At 37.2% G+C, this 13,692-nt stretch overlaps 1 protein-coding gene across 7 annotated transcripts in view; it reads left to right on the top strand.

Moving 5' to 3' along the window:
• LOC149534828 (P-loop containing nucleoside triphosphate hydrolases superfamily protein) overlaps positions 1-13,692 on the top strand; it is a 167,851-nt gene that overhangs the window by 114,303 nt on the left and 39,856 nt on the right. The gene's annotated exons all lie outside the window — the stretch shown is intronic.

A 13,692-nucleotide genomic window follows, 5' to 3' on the forward strand; every position in this document is an offset into this window, starting at 1 on the left:
TCTCTTATTGGTAAGTCACCGCTGACTGGATTTGAATTGTGTACTGATTAAGTTCATAACTATTGACTTGGTCTTTAGCAATTGATTGACCATTCATTGGTGGTTGGTCTCAGATTCATTGAATTTAAATATTTTTTAATTATTGAATTTCTTAATTGATAGTCTAAGTGTGATAGTATTCTGATATATATTCTCTAAATTGTTTTTGATCTGCATGTACTCACTACATAGGATTTGTCTCCTTTCTTATCTATCCTGACGATGTTGGATCTCAATTGAATGTTGATTGCTTATTAACTATCATGCCAGCTTGTTGTGGTGCTTTTGAGTTCAACTTCTTCCCTTCTTATTGATACCTATAACATCCCAATTTCCCGAGTCTCAATTAATAACTAACATACTCAAGAAAATACAGTTATTTCTTCATTTCATAGGAAGACAGTTATATCAGTCATGTTCATGTGAAAGAGATTTACCATTAAAAATAGCTAAACAAAATTTCTTAACTAAGAAGTTAAAAATCCCATCAGTGAATTTACTATAGAAATTGAAATCCACATACCATGAAATTTTGAGATCGAAACCAAATTGGGGATGCTTCTACAACCATCCAGGTTAGTCCACAAAAACCATTTTAACAATATCATATAACGATTATCATCCAATACCACTATATCAAAAATCAAAGTGACGATTATCCTTAAATACCACTAAGTAAAATTAGGGCATCACTTACCACTATATTAATTAGGACATCAATTACCATTGGATCGTTTAGGGATTCAAATACCACTATATCACCTAGGGCTTCAATTATGAGTAGTTCACTTAGGGCATCAAATACCTCTGTTTCCATTAGGGCATCAATTATCTTTGGATCAATTAGGGCTTCAAATATCATTGTATCATTTCTTTCCTTCTGATTTCTTAACTGTGGTATTAACATAAAATTAAAAGATATGCTCATATATGATATTTATATAAATGAAAGACAATCCATAATTTCTAAGTGTAAAATAACTGTAATGATGAAATAACTCACTTAATCTTTCCTTCTTGCTTGTACATCGTAAAAGTGATAATACCTGTTTCTGACAAACAATTGAATGCATTTCTTATTTTTGACTATTGTATGTCTAACAAATTGGGGAGAGGTGAAACATTGTCAGGGGCTTATCCACCCAACCTCAGACCATAACTTTATCTCCACACGATTTCTAACGAGAAAGGCCCTCCCTACCCAGAATATATAGGGATCATCTAGTTCCTCTAAGCATCCTGGTATTAACCACACCTCTTGACTTGACAGCAAGAGGTATATTAAATAGGATCTTGCATGAACTATTAAATGTTTCCTTTTAAAAAATATTAAATCTTGTTATGTCATAATTGATATTGATTCATATTATTGCAGATTTTTTTATCTCACCTCATCACCCATTTCCTTGGCTACACAGCCAAGTGAGTCCCAAGTGTTTGGAATTCTCAGAACAACTTGCTCTTTTGGTTGATTCCCAACATATATGTTCAAACTTTTCACAATTTGTGATTTGAAAAGGATATTCTTGAAGATTTTAGAATTTATTGTTTAATTAATTAATTTAATCATATTTGATTTCTCCTCTGCGTTCTTGTAGATTCAATACACCTCTTCACCATTTCATGGCTTCTTTGCCGGTGAATTCCTCAGTCTGTAAGATTATGATTATTGAGTTATTGTTTACACCACTTCACCATTTCATGGCATATTTGCCAGTGAATCCTAGGTGTTAGAAAATCTATAGTATTTTGGTCTTGTTCGGAAAATTATGATAGCATGGGCATTAATGTTGATTCACACAATCAATTAGGTTTTCTATAGCTACCTTTTGAATTCAAATATGATGTAAATCACAAGGATACTCATTGAAGATCTTCAATGATCTCTATGTAATGCAGGGGACCAATAACAAAGTATTATAAATTGATCTCAGTCTAACAATGCATAGATGGCTATGGATGGATATTCAATATAGATTAGAAAGGAGTTTGAAAACATATTTTGTTCACCTCACAGTCCTATCATTATGTACCGACTGCATTCAGATTAACATACATCTATAAAAGAGTCCACCAAAATCTTATAATTGCTGACCACAAAATCACTGCAAGATTAGAAATAGATATTCCAGATTCACAAGTATATATCAAAGAGGGGAAATGTGAGATTATTGACCTCTAAGCAAAATATTAGCCTCTTCTCAACATACAGAGACTCGAAAAGGAAATACCGGTTCCTATCAATGACATAGTCTCCATGCACCTCCAAATATACACTGCACGAAATAATGTAACTCTGATTATTATTCCATATGCAGCAGATTTCTTGTGTACCAGGTATAAAGTCTAGCATTCGCAAATTAAGGGTAGTATTGAAATGCCAATCAAAAGTCTCGGAGTTGCAGTGATGTAAAGAGTGAGCAATGAATAGAGAACCATAGTTGCAGCATCTGCCACAGTAAGCATTAATTGCATGCTCAAGATTGAATAAACTTTCCTTATGAAACTCCATCACAATTCATTATCATCTAGAGAGAGACCTAGATAAAGAGTTCCTCCACTCTCTAGATCTGGTTTGCCCAATTTGCTAAATCCATACAATTTAGACATTTGTCCGATTGTAGAATTGCCCAACCCAACCCAATCGAATTACGAGAAATTAATTTAGAAGGTTTGAAATATGAAAGCTATGGACGTATATTTTCTGAGGATCTTGGCACTTTTGCCAGAAGAAGACAGAGTGACTGGCCTCCACTCCCCACTCCGACTCTTCGCACAACTAAATTAAAAAGAAAGACGTGCATTCTTGGCTCCCTTCGGTTACAAAAGATTATATGCCCATTCAAATTCTAAGTATTAAATTGATTGGGAAAAGAGAGGGAAAAGAAAATAAAAACGTTGGAAGAGAAGTTGGAAAGATTAAAAGACCATTCGAAATGTCAAATATTAAATTGATTCCAAACCAAATGTTAATTGGCAAAAACCAAGGAATAATAGAATGGAAAGAATAGTGTTGGAAGATAGTAATTCGAATATTATAATTCAAATGCTATTATATTTCAAATATTATTATAATCTTATATTTATAAATGTACATGTAAATATATTAATAGGGTGACATCGCTTTACTAAATTATTATAATAAATGATGCCATTTCATTTTTATACTTATATGCACGTATATAATTATATCTATTATAATATGATGAATGATTATTTAACTTCTTTTGAGGTATGTTTTATAATTCAATTATTTTGATTAAATTATTTATTTAAATAGCTCATGCGGGTCCCACAAATGTATCCTGTTTTCGAGTTGCTAGGTCCTCAACTCATTTTCTCAATGATGGTGATGCTCTTGCCTAATTCTTTTTTGACAATGCTTCCACCCCTTCGACATGCTTCCTACAAGGAAATTCTCCACAAATACATTATATTATCATAATAAATTATTTAATTATAAATAATCACAATGGTTAACCATCATCTCAGTTCCATGAATTTGTGATTAACGATCAACTAGCATGTTATCTTCACTTGAAATCATAACGACTAACTATTGTAATGTTCCCGAACAGTTTCGGAGATGTTCCCGTGCTGCGCGGCCTTAGTTGCCCATGCTACGCGGCCACTTTCCCGGATAGTTTTGGAGATGCTCTCGTGCTGTGCGACCTCAACTCGTGCTACGCGACCTCAGCCCATGTTGTGCGTCCTCAGTTGCCCATGTTGCGCGGCATCAATTGCCCATGCTACGCGGCTACTACCTGTGCTGCGTGGCTACTACCCATGCTACACGACCACTTTCCTGAACGGTTTCGAAGATGCTCCCGTCCTGCACGGCTTTAGTTGCCCATGCTGCGCGACCACTTTCCCAAACAGTTTCAAAGATGCTCCCAATGATTTCTGCTCTAATACCATTGTAATGTTCCAACTAACTCTGAAACCAAAATAGCCGTACGGAAATATGAATGCACAAATTGAGAGGTTGTACGAGCCAAATTTGGAGGGCAAAGTGTAGAGCCGTACGATGTGGAGATTGCTAGCCGTACACAGGAGTCTATCAATCCATATGGTGGAGGTTGTGAAGTCGTACGGTGGAGGATAGTTAGTCGTACGGTGTTTGTAGTAGGCCGTACAATGAGAATAATAGGTTGTACAGTGGCTCAAATGGATGACTCGAAGGCCCAAGTCGTACAAGGAGGTGAAGGACGGCATAGAAGGATGGATGGGGTGAGGAATGAGTAGTGCGGAATCACACAGTTGGCGATGGAAACACAATGTTGCTCATACATAGAATGCTAATAGAATCCACAAAATAATAGAGACACCAAAATGGAAGTGCACAGAACAAAGAATAGATCGAACCAATAGTTATTCGCAATATGATGGTGCTTCGGCTTTCCAGATCCGAGCGAAGAAGTACAATGCAACAACGGAATAGGGTGAGGGTTGAATCCCACCGAAACCGCACAAGCCAAATAGGGAAGGTCTTTTACTTCCGAAATGGCGAATTACAGAGAACCCTAAACAAGAGTTCGCAATACAAAGAAAAATAATCCAAAGCATACCTACAAACTACTTACAAGCCGTGCTTAAATACCCATCAAGAAACTTTCCAAGGGTGTACAAAGATAGCCGACAACGACACAAACTACGGAAACAAAAATAAAAATGGGTCCGAGATACATTAAATCAATCGGCCCATTACAAAAGTTTAATTAAATACCTTTATTTTATGACGGGGACATTACAGTCCTCCCGTCCCAAAATTTGCTTGTCCTCAAGAAAATGCAAATCCGGTTCTAGGAAACCTTCTGTAATCAGCTCCTTCAGTTTCAAGTCAGGCACTAAGTAGATCTTCCTATCGAAGTAAATGATGTCGTTAATAACCTTGTATCTTTCATCACGTACATAACCATCCATCAACTCACAGGCAAAAGTGTTCTTGGAATACTCAGCCAATAGATGGGCCTGCCAATTATCCAAGGAATGCGGTGAGGTGTTGACTATCTTGTTTTTACTTGCAGTGTCTGGCACAAATCCTGTTTAAAAATTGCCTCCATCTTCTTCATTGTGACTTCCCTCGATCCTTTATTTGACATTCCTCTTACCAACACCTTGCCATCCGTCTCGAATGAAAAGTCCATCCTTTTGAAACTTTGAGTGTACTGGTCAAGAGTTTCCAACCATTGGATGGCCAAAATGATATCCGTATCAACCAAATCTATGACAAAGAAATCATCTGCCAGGGTATAGTTTCCCATGGAAATTTGTAGCCGTGGGGTCACATGAGTGGAAGGTAACAAGGTTCCTCCTGCAACCTTAACCTCAAATCCTCTGCGCTCAACTGCGCGCAGGCCTTTACTAGTGACCAAAAATGAATTGATGAAATTGAGTGTGGTGCCACTATCAATCATGATTGGGACTCGTTTTCCGTGAAGTGTGCCGCAAACTCTGAAGATACCACCTCCAGTCGGTGTAGTGAGGGTAGCAATGGAATCCCCTTTTTGTATCAAGGCATTTATTCTTTCTAGTTGGGTAATTTCTTCATCAATCGCTGCAGGTATTTGTTCTTCGTCGTCATTAGGCATCACCTCAATGTAATGAATCTTTCCCTTCCCGAGGCAACGATGACCAGGACCCCATGGTTCTTTGCACATGAAACAAAGCTTTTTCCTTTGGAGTTTTTGCCAAGAATCTTCATCAAACTGAGGTTTTTTTGACTTGGCTCCTTGTCTTTCTCTTCTTGTGGGGAGGGTATTGGTGTAACTGCGTGAGTTTTGGAGTAAGATGCCGCCATGTCATGCACCTCCTTAATAGCTTCATTGAGTGTGCCCGGGTTGAACTCTTTGAAAGGCTCCCTCAACCGATCCATGAATAACACAATTCAACGTCTTTCAGAGATGTTTGTGACTAATACAAACAGCCTTTGGAACTTGGTGACATAGTTGTCTACCGTGCCCGTTTGCTTTAGCTGAGCTAGATCTTTGAAGTTTAGCTCAGGATCCTTCCCATCGAAACGATCAATGAGTCTCTCAGTAAACTCAACATAATAGGTCACTTGGTCATGTCCGAGAGTGACCAGTCCATGATGCCACCACTCATGCGCCACTCCTTCCAGATGAAGTGCTATGAACTTGATTGCTTCCTCTTTGGGCATTGGATTGAGTTGGACATAGGTATCTACCTTTAGGACCCACGACTGTGCGGTAATGACTCCAGATCCATCAAATGGCGATAAGTTTACCTTTTCGATCTTTCTCTTGAGATCGTCATTAAAATAACTGCCATTTCCTCCGCCAGAATATCTCATTCTTAGATCAACATAGTCTCTGTAAGATATATCTCCTTCCATATTTGCATTTTGCCAATCTTCTCGAAGTTTTTCTTGCATTTCCTCAAAAGTAGGCTCTCTTCCTTTGTGTGGTGCTTCCATCCTTGGAAGGAAGATGGGTATCGAGGGTCGAGAGGGAGACGGTTGAAAGTTTGTTTTTCCGAAAACAGAATCATCGCTATGTCCATTTTGTTCTCCTGTTGTTTATCCCTCGGCCAATTTTTGTAGAGTTTCCTACATAAGCCTTTGGGTTTCGTTGATTTGCATTTGATTTCTGTTCAACTCTCTCAAAAGATTCGTGAGTTCTGTCGTAGGATCCTGATGATTTGCCATTCTATCAATAGGGTTATTTCGTCTTCTCCTCCGAGAATAAACTTGCATTCACTTCCACAGGCAGGCAAGATCAAAAGCTCTGATACCACTGTAATGTTCCCAAATGGTTTCAGAGAGGTTCCTGTGTTGCGCGGTCACAGCTCGTGTTGCGCGGCCTCAATTGCTTGTGCTACGCAGCTACTGCCCATGCTGCATGGCCACTTTCCCGAATAGTTTCGGACATGCTCCCGTGCTGCGTGACCTCAACCTGTGTTGCACGTCCTCAGTTGTCCGTGTTGTGCGGCCATTGCCCATGCTACGCGGCTACTACCCGTGTTGCGCGACCACTTTCTCGAACGGTTTCAGAGATGCTCCCAATGATTTTTGCTCTGATACCACTGTAATGTTCCGACCAACTCTGAAACCAGAATAGCCATACGAAAATATGAATGCACAGACTAAGAGGTTGTACGAGCCAAATTTGGAGGGCAAAATGCAAAGTCGTACAGCATGGAGATTGCTAGCCGTACGTAGGAGTCTATCAATCCATATGGTGGAGGTTGTGAAGCTGTACGGTGGAGGAAAGTTAGCTGTATGGTGTTTGTAGCAGGCCGTATAGTGAGAATAATAGGTTGTACGGTGGCTTGCCCAAGTCGTACAAGGAGGTGAAGGACGGCACAGAAGGATGGATGGGGTGAGGAATGAGCAGTGCGGAATTACATAGTTGGTGATGGAAACACAATGTTGCTCATACACAGAATGCTGATGGAATCCACAAAATAATAGACACTAAAATGGAAGTGCACAGAACAAAGAATAGATCGAACCAATAGTTATTCGCAATATGATGGTGCTTCGGCTTTCCAAATCTAAGCAAAGAAGTACAATGCAACAATGGAATAGGGTGAGTTGAATCCCACCGAGACCGCACGAGCCAAATAAAGAAGGTCTTTCACTTCCAAAATGGCAAATTACAGAGAACCCTAAATAGGAGTTCGCAGTACAGAGAAAAATAATCCAAAGCATATATATAGACTACCTACAAGCCGTGCTTAAATACCCATCGGGAAACTTTCCAAGGGTGTACAAAGATAGCCGACAGTGACACAAACTACTGAAATAAAAATGAAAATGGGTCCGAGATACATTAAATCAATCGGCCCGTTACAAAAGTTTAATTAAATACATCTATTTTATGACCGGAACATTACAACTATCTTACCATTTCACCATATTATAACAAATTAAACTGCCAACTGACTTCATGTGAACCTCAACAACTATATTTCAAACCAAGTCAAAACTTGGGGTGTAACAATACCGAGCTCTTATTGATTAGCCATGTAACGCTACATGGATTGTACTCTTCTCATAATTGCTACTGGTCTTCAAATTTTAATAGAGCTCATGATATGTGGTGTCTTATCTGATTGTTCTGTCCTTGTGACAATGGCACTATCTCTGGTAGATATCTAGAGCCAATATTGCCAATGCTTGAAATAAACCCGTTTGAAAAGAAGCCACTATCCAAGATAATAAATATCGGTTCTGAGTATCTATTAAAGGGATGCCATGTGTATCTTCCCTTCTCTCCTGACACCCTTAGAAAAATCCTCCGCTTTGGTTCAATGTAACATGGGCCAATTTTTTATGAATTTTCTATTGTCATTTGAAAACTTGATGTGATCAAGCTTTTCTCGCTCAAGTTGTCATAAATTCTCCTTTGTAGATTGGCACATTCTGGAATCATTGACACTTTGAAATCCTTCTTGACGGTGTCTTAGGAACAACTTTTCATTAACACCTTTAACATTTTTTTTGTTTTTTTGAAGCAAAGTGCTTGGTGCATTCTCACACGAACTCAGGTTCTCGAACAACCATTGCGAAAATGGAGACCAAATGAATTACCACTTCTTTGGTTTGAAACATGCCTTCTTTACTAGATGTCTTCATTCTTTATAGAAATCCTGGCATATCTCGACTTGCTGCGACACGAAAGTTTCAATGGGATTGAATCCATCATTGGAAGATATGGATTCTAAGTCCATGAGAATATTGGCAAAATGGATCTCGAAGGAACAGTATATGTTTAGGGCTAAAATGGGACTTAGGAAAATGGATGGCATATAAATGCGTATGGGAAAAGGATGAGTTCTTATAAAGATATTTTGAGGAATAAAGGCTTGGTGCATGGGAATGTGTGCAAATGATAACTTTTGACTTTAAAAGTGTGACCTTTAGTCAAAAACGGGTTCTCTAGATGTCATTACACGTAAAGTAGATTACATGTAATTGTGACTTGATGCGAACATGCAATTAGGTTGGGAGGATGGAAAAGTGTGTAAGCGGATTTGGAAAATAGGATGGAATCACATATAATTGTGGATGGAAGATGAGATTACATGTAATCGTAGATGAAGAATGAGATTACATGTAAGCGCGGATGGAGGGTGAGATTACAAGTAATCGCATGTAGAAGTGTAATTGCATATGAAAGGAATGGATGCAATGTGCCTTGGCATGTAATGGCGAATATGGAATGAAACAATGCGCTTGCATGAAGAGGTGGAAGGTGGAGTGAAGTGAAACATGCTCAAATTCTTGGGAAAGAACTTGCAACTTCTTCCAAATGAAGAAAAATGAAAAAACAAGCAAACAAACAATGAAAACAAGCACAAAAGACTCACATACGTTTGGTTTCAGACTCAAATATGTCAAGAAGCAAGTTGCTTTCATGTGCAAATTTGAAATTGGAATTTGAGGAAATTCCAAACACTTAAAAATGAATGTTTTCATCCTATTTAAAGAGAATTTGCACGTTACATGGCATACATTTGGACAAATGTGCAATAACAAGCCATAATATGCATGGAAACAGAAAGATAAGCATGAATTGATGAGCAAGTTTGAAAATGTCCACTTACTTGGAGATCAAAGAGCCCAAATAGCAAGAATCATAGACTTTGAAGACCAATTCTTCACCAAATCCGGATTCTCAAACAATAATTTGACTTCTTTCGTACTTGCATTCAACAAGTATTAACGAGCAATGAAGCATTGAATTTGACATGAAAATGTCAAATACATGGTCTCCAAAGGCAATAGCATGCATTAAAACTCACAAATGACCTCTATTGATCCAAATGTATGGGCTGGAAATGCCATTTTTTGAATTTTTTAAACAAAAACGTGCCCTTTTCATGCTAAAATCTGGGTCGTTCTTGCAAAAACGTGGCCAAAAAATACATGTTTTTGAGTTATTTTCTATTTGGGAATGCAAAAACATCTTCCCCAAATGCATATATATGCATCCAAATCCAAAAACGTGACTTCAAAATGCATAAAAATGGATAAAAACCCAAATTTTCTGGGCATTTTTAGGAAAAACATGATTCATAAAAGGCATGAAATGAAGTTTTTTTGACATCTAAAGGCAAAACTGTGTTCTTCAAAAATATATATATGAATTGAAACCTCAAAATGACTTCTTTTTGAGCCAAAAAGTGATCAAAACTGCTCCAAATTTGGGCATTTTTAACAAAAACGTGGCTCAAAAATGCAAAAATATTAGTCATTTTGCTCTTGAATATGCAAAATCATGAACTCAAATACACCTCTCTTGTGATGGATTTCAAGTCATTATATGGGCAAATCTAAGTATTTTTTATGAAAAATGTGTTCTTGGAGGAGGAAAACATCAAGTTTTTTGCCCTTGAATCTTCAATCTCGGGTTCTAGGAGGGCATATGCATGCTCTTGAAAACAAAATGTACCTTTTGGATGCCATTACATGTTTTAAAATCTTCAAAAATGGCTCAATAGGCAAAAACACACCTTTTGGGTGCTATTGCATGTTTTAAATTGAAGTCACAAGCAAACACACACCTTTTAGGTGCGTATGCATGTTTTAAGTTTTGCACAAAAATCTCCTTTAGGCAAAAACACACCTTTTGGGTGCTGTTGCATATTTTGAAAAACACATGTAATATGCATGTCTCACCTTTTGTGAGTCATTGCACATTTTAAAACACATGTAATAATATGTTTTTTGTGTTTTTACATGACATTTTCATTCAAAATCACACGTTTTAGGTGCAATTGCATATTTTTTATGAAAATATGTTTGTAGACATGTTTGCACAATTTAAGTGATGAATTAAGCACATGTCAATTTAATTTTTGAAGAAATGTTACTCAAATGACACTCATAAATAATATTTATAGTTAATATATATGTGCAAATATTATCTTAAAAATAATATTTATCAAGATGTTTTAATTTAAAACTCAAAAATTAATTTAGACTATATAGTTGATATAGTCACTTAAGTGAAAAAATAAAAAGCAACTCAACTTAAAAATATAACATAAAGTGCACTGTAGTTACTTCAAGTAAAAATTAAAAGGATGAAGTAACTTAAAAACATAACATAAAGTAAATTTATGTTTATATTTTTCAAAAAGTGAATGTCAACTTAAAAATATAACATGATATTTTTAATTCGTGCAATTGCACCTAAAAGGTCCACTTTTTGGATACTAAAATGATCATATCTTTTGATTGCCAACTCCGATTAAGCCCCAAGTTAGATTGAATCGAATGGAAAACCAAAAGCAATGACTTGAGCAAAACCAAATGACCAAAAGCCAACAAATGCACAATCAAAAATGAGAAAATTGATATTGAAGGCTTCAAAATCAAGCATAGGCTCAACAAACAGAAAAACGAAAAAGACTTGACGAAAGCCTTCAGTAAAAAGATTCATTATATCAATTGGAACTGATTGGTTGATCACTACTAACCAATTAAATAATGAACTAAACTCTGAGAAATGCAAAACTAAGTTGAAAAGTTTCGTACTGTTACCTACATTTTGTAGTGACAAAATGCAGGATAACACACGAAGCAAAAAGAGTTGGCTTGTCCTGGTGTCACAAGATTTGCCTCGAATTTCCTTACATTAAAATCCTTGTTGAAATCAAAAGCAGCTTTGAGACACATTTTTCTTGGTGAGGTGTGGATTGCCTCATCCCATGCTACGACCATTATAGGGACAGATGTGATAGATTGTATGTTTGATGAGCAAGGTTTTTGGACCCCTACATAATTTTGTTTTGTTTGCAACTTTGTAATTTTTCTTAGCTAAAATTTGTAATGTGCACTTGTGACTTTAGTGTTTTTTTACATTATATGCAAGTCACTATGCCCCTCGTAGTTCTCCTATGAGGAGTTGATGGGGAGAAGCCCTCTATAGGCTACATATATGAGGGCATGGATAGGGCCAAGGAACCCATTAGATCCAAGTATGTAGGAGTTGACGTTAAGTATAGCCCCATTTGGGAGATCATTGATAGGAGATGGCAAAACCAACTTCACGGGCCTATCCATGTAGCAATGTATTTCCTCAATCCATCATTTTGTTTCCTTGATAACTTCAAGGTAGATGAGGAGGTTCTTAGTGGTCTACATACAGTGATGCAAAAGATGACTAGCGCATCTACAATGCAAGACTAAGTTACCGATTCTGATGCAAACTCGGAAACAGATGCAGGAAGTGTGATTTTTTTTTTTGCAAGGGATGCAGATGCATATGGATGCCTTTGTGTGTGTGTGTGTGTGTGTGTAATATTGCTAAATATTATATATATAAATGTCTATTTGTTGTCTCTCACAAAACACCCAACATTGCTCACAAAGGGCAATATATAATTGTCTATCTGTTGGGAGTTCATTGAGTGCTTACTGCTGTTACAAATTGTCTATCAGCTGACCATACCAAACTAGGCAATGTTGGGAGTTTTGTGAGAGCCATCAAGGTTGGAGTAGGACTTTACACATTCAAAGGCTTTATGTACATACCTGGTGGAGGGTCGTACTACCACAAAGGGAGCTGTCTATGTTAGGGACTGCTACAGCATTCCCATTTAAGTCTGAAATACTTCATTAAGGGTATCATACAAGATGATTGAGGCTCATACTAGGCCTATAGCTGAGCTCTGAGCAGTGACTGAATCTGTGATAGAGTTCTGGATAGTGATTTGGTTAGTGAACAAAAGTTAACTCTTAATAAACACATTCTGCCAGCATCCAGTGTGCTTCCAAATGCATCCTGCATCCGCTTCTGCCTCCAGGCTCCAGGGGGCCACATCAGTAACTAACGCAACAGATAGATGCATATAATCATGAACAAAGGGTGATTTTCACAAAAGGTGTGCAAAGACTCTCAGACAAAATTGCAACCAAGTAGAAATATATGTTAAACTTAAGAAGGCAGACATACTATTCTGAGGTTGAGGCTGAAGTAAAGCCTGAGCCATAGACTTCTTTTTGTTTATAGTTTACACATGTTTGGGAACATTTGATGTCATGGATTTTATACACATTTGACAATATTTATAATTCTGCATATCTATGTTTTTTATTTTCCTTCAGCTACAATCTACGTTTGTACTTACATGATGGATGCATGTTAATATTAGCTTTTATTTGATGATGTTATAGTGTTTTTAAGCTTTATTCAATAGTGGGTGCATGAAACAAGTTTTAAAACGTGAAAATCCTTGTTTCTTTATTTTGTTGAGTCATAGCTGAGCTGTTGCCGATTCATTGATAGGCGTGGGTCAAGCTGACCTTGCCGAGTCAAAGGCAAGTTCGAATCATGGAACTCTGAAAAAAGAGAAATATTGAATCCTTTCAGCGGTGATGTGGACTTTCAGGATTGTGGATATTTGAAAGGATCAGAGCAATCCTTTGTCTTATGCGAGATATACACCAGCTGGCAGCTTATATTCACATCAAGTTTGAAGATTAAAACCCATATTATGTAGACTGTTATATTTGAGTTTGCTGGTCGATCAAAACAGATTTGGAGTGTTATTTTTTGGATGTTTAAGGCATCCATTTTGGAGCTCAGGCACATGGTGTATATGTGCAAGTTATTTAATTATTAAAATCAGGTTGGGCAGCTTATTCACTTCAAGAACCTCATATATGAGAGAATGGAATGA

Source organism: Cupressus sempervirens, chromosome 10 (genome assembly GCF_028749045.1).
Source record: "Cupressus sempervirens isolate cs-2001-9-10 chromosome 10, ASM2874904v1, whole genome shotgun sequence".
In the NCBI taxonomy this organism is placed as follows: Eukaryota; Viridiplantae; Streptophyta; class Pinopsida; order Cupressales; family Cupressaceae; genus Cupressus; species Cupressus sempervirens.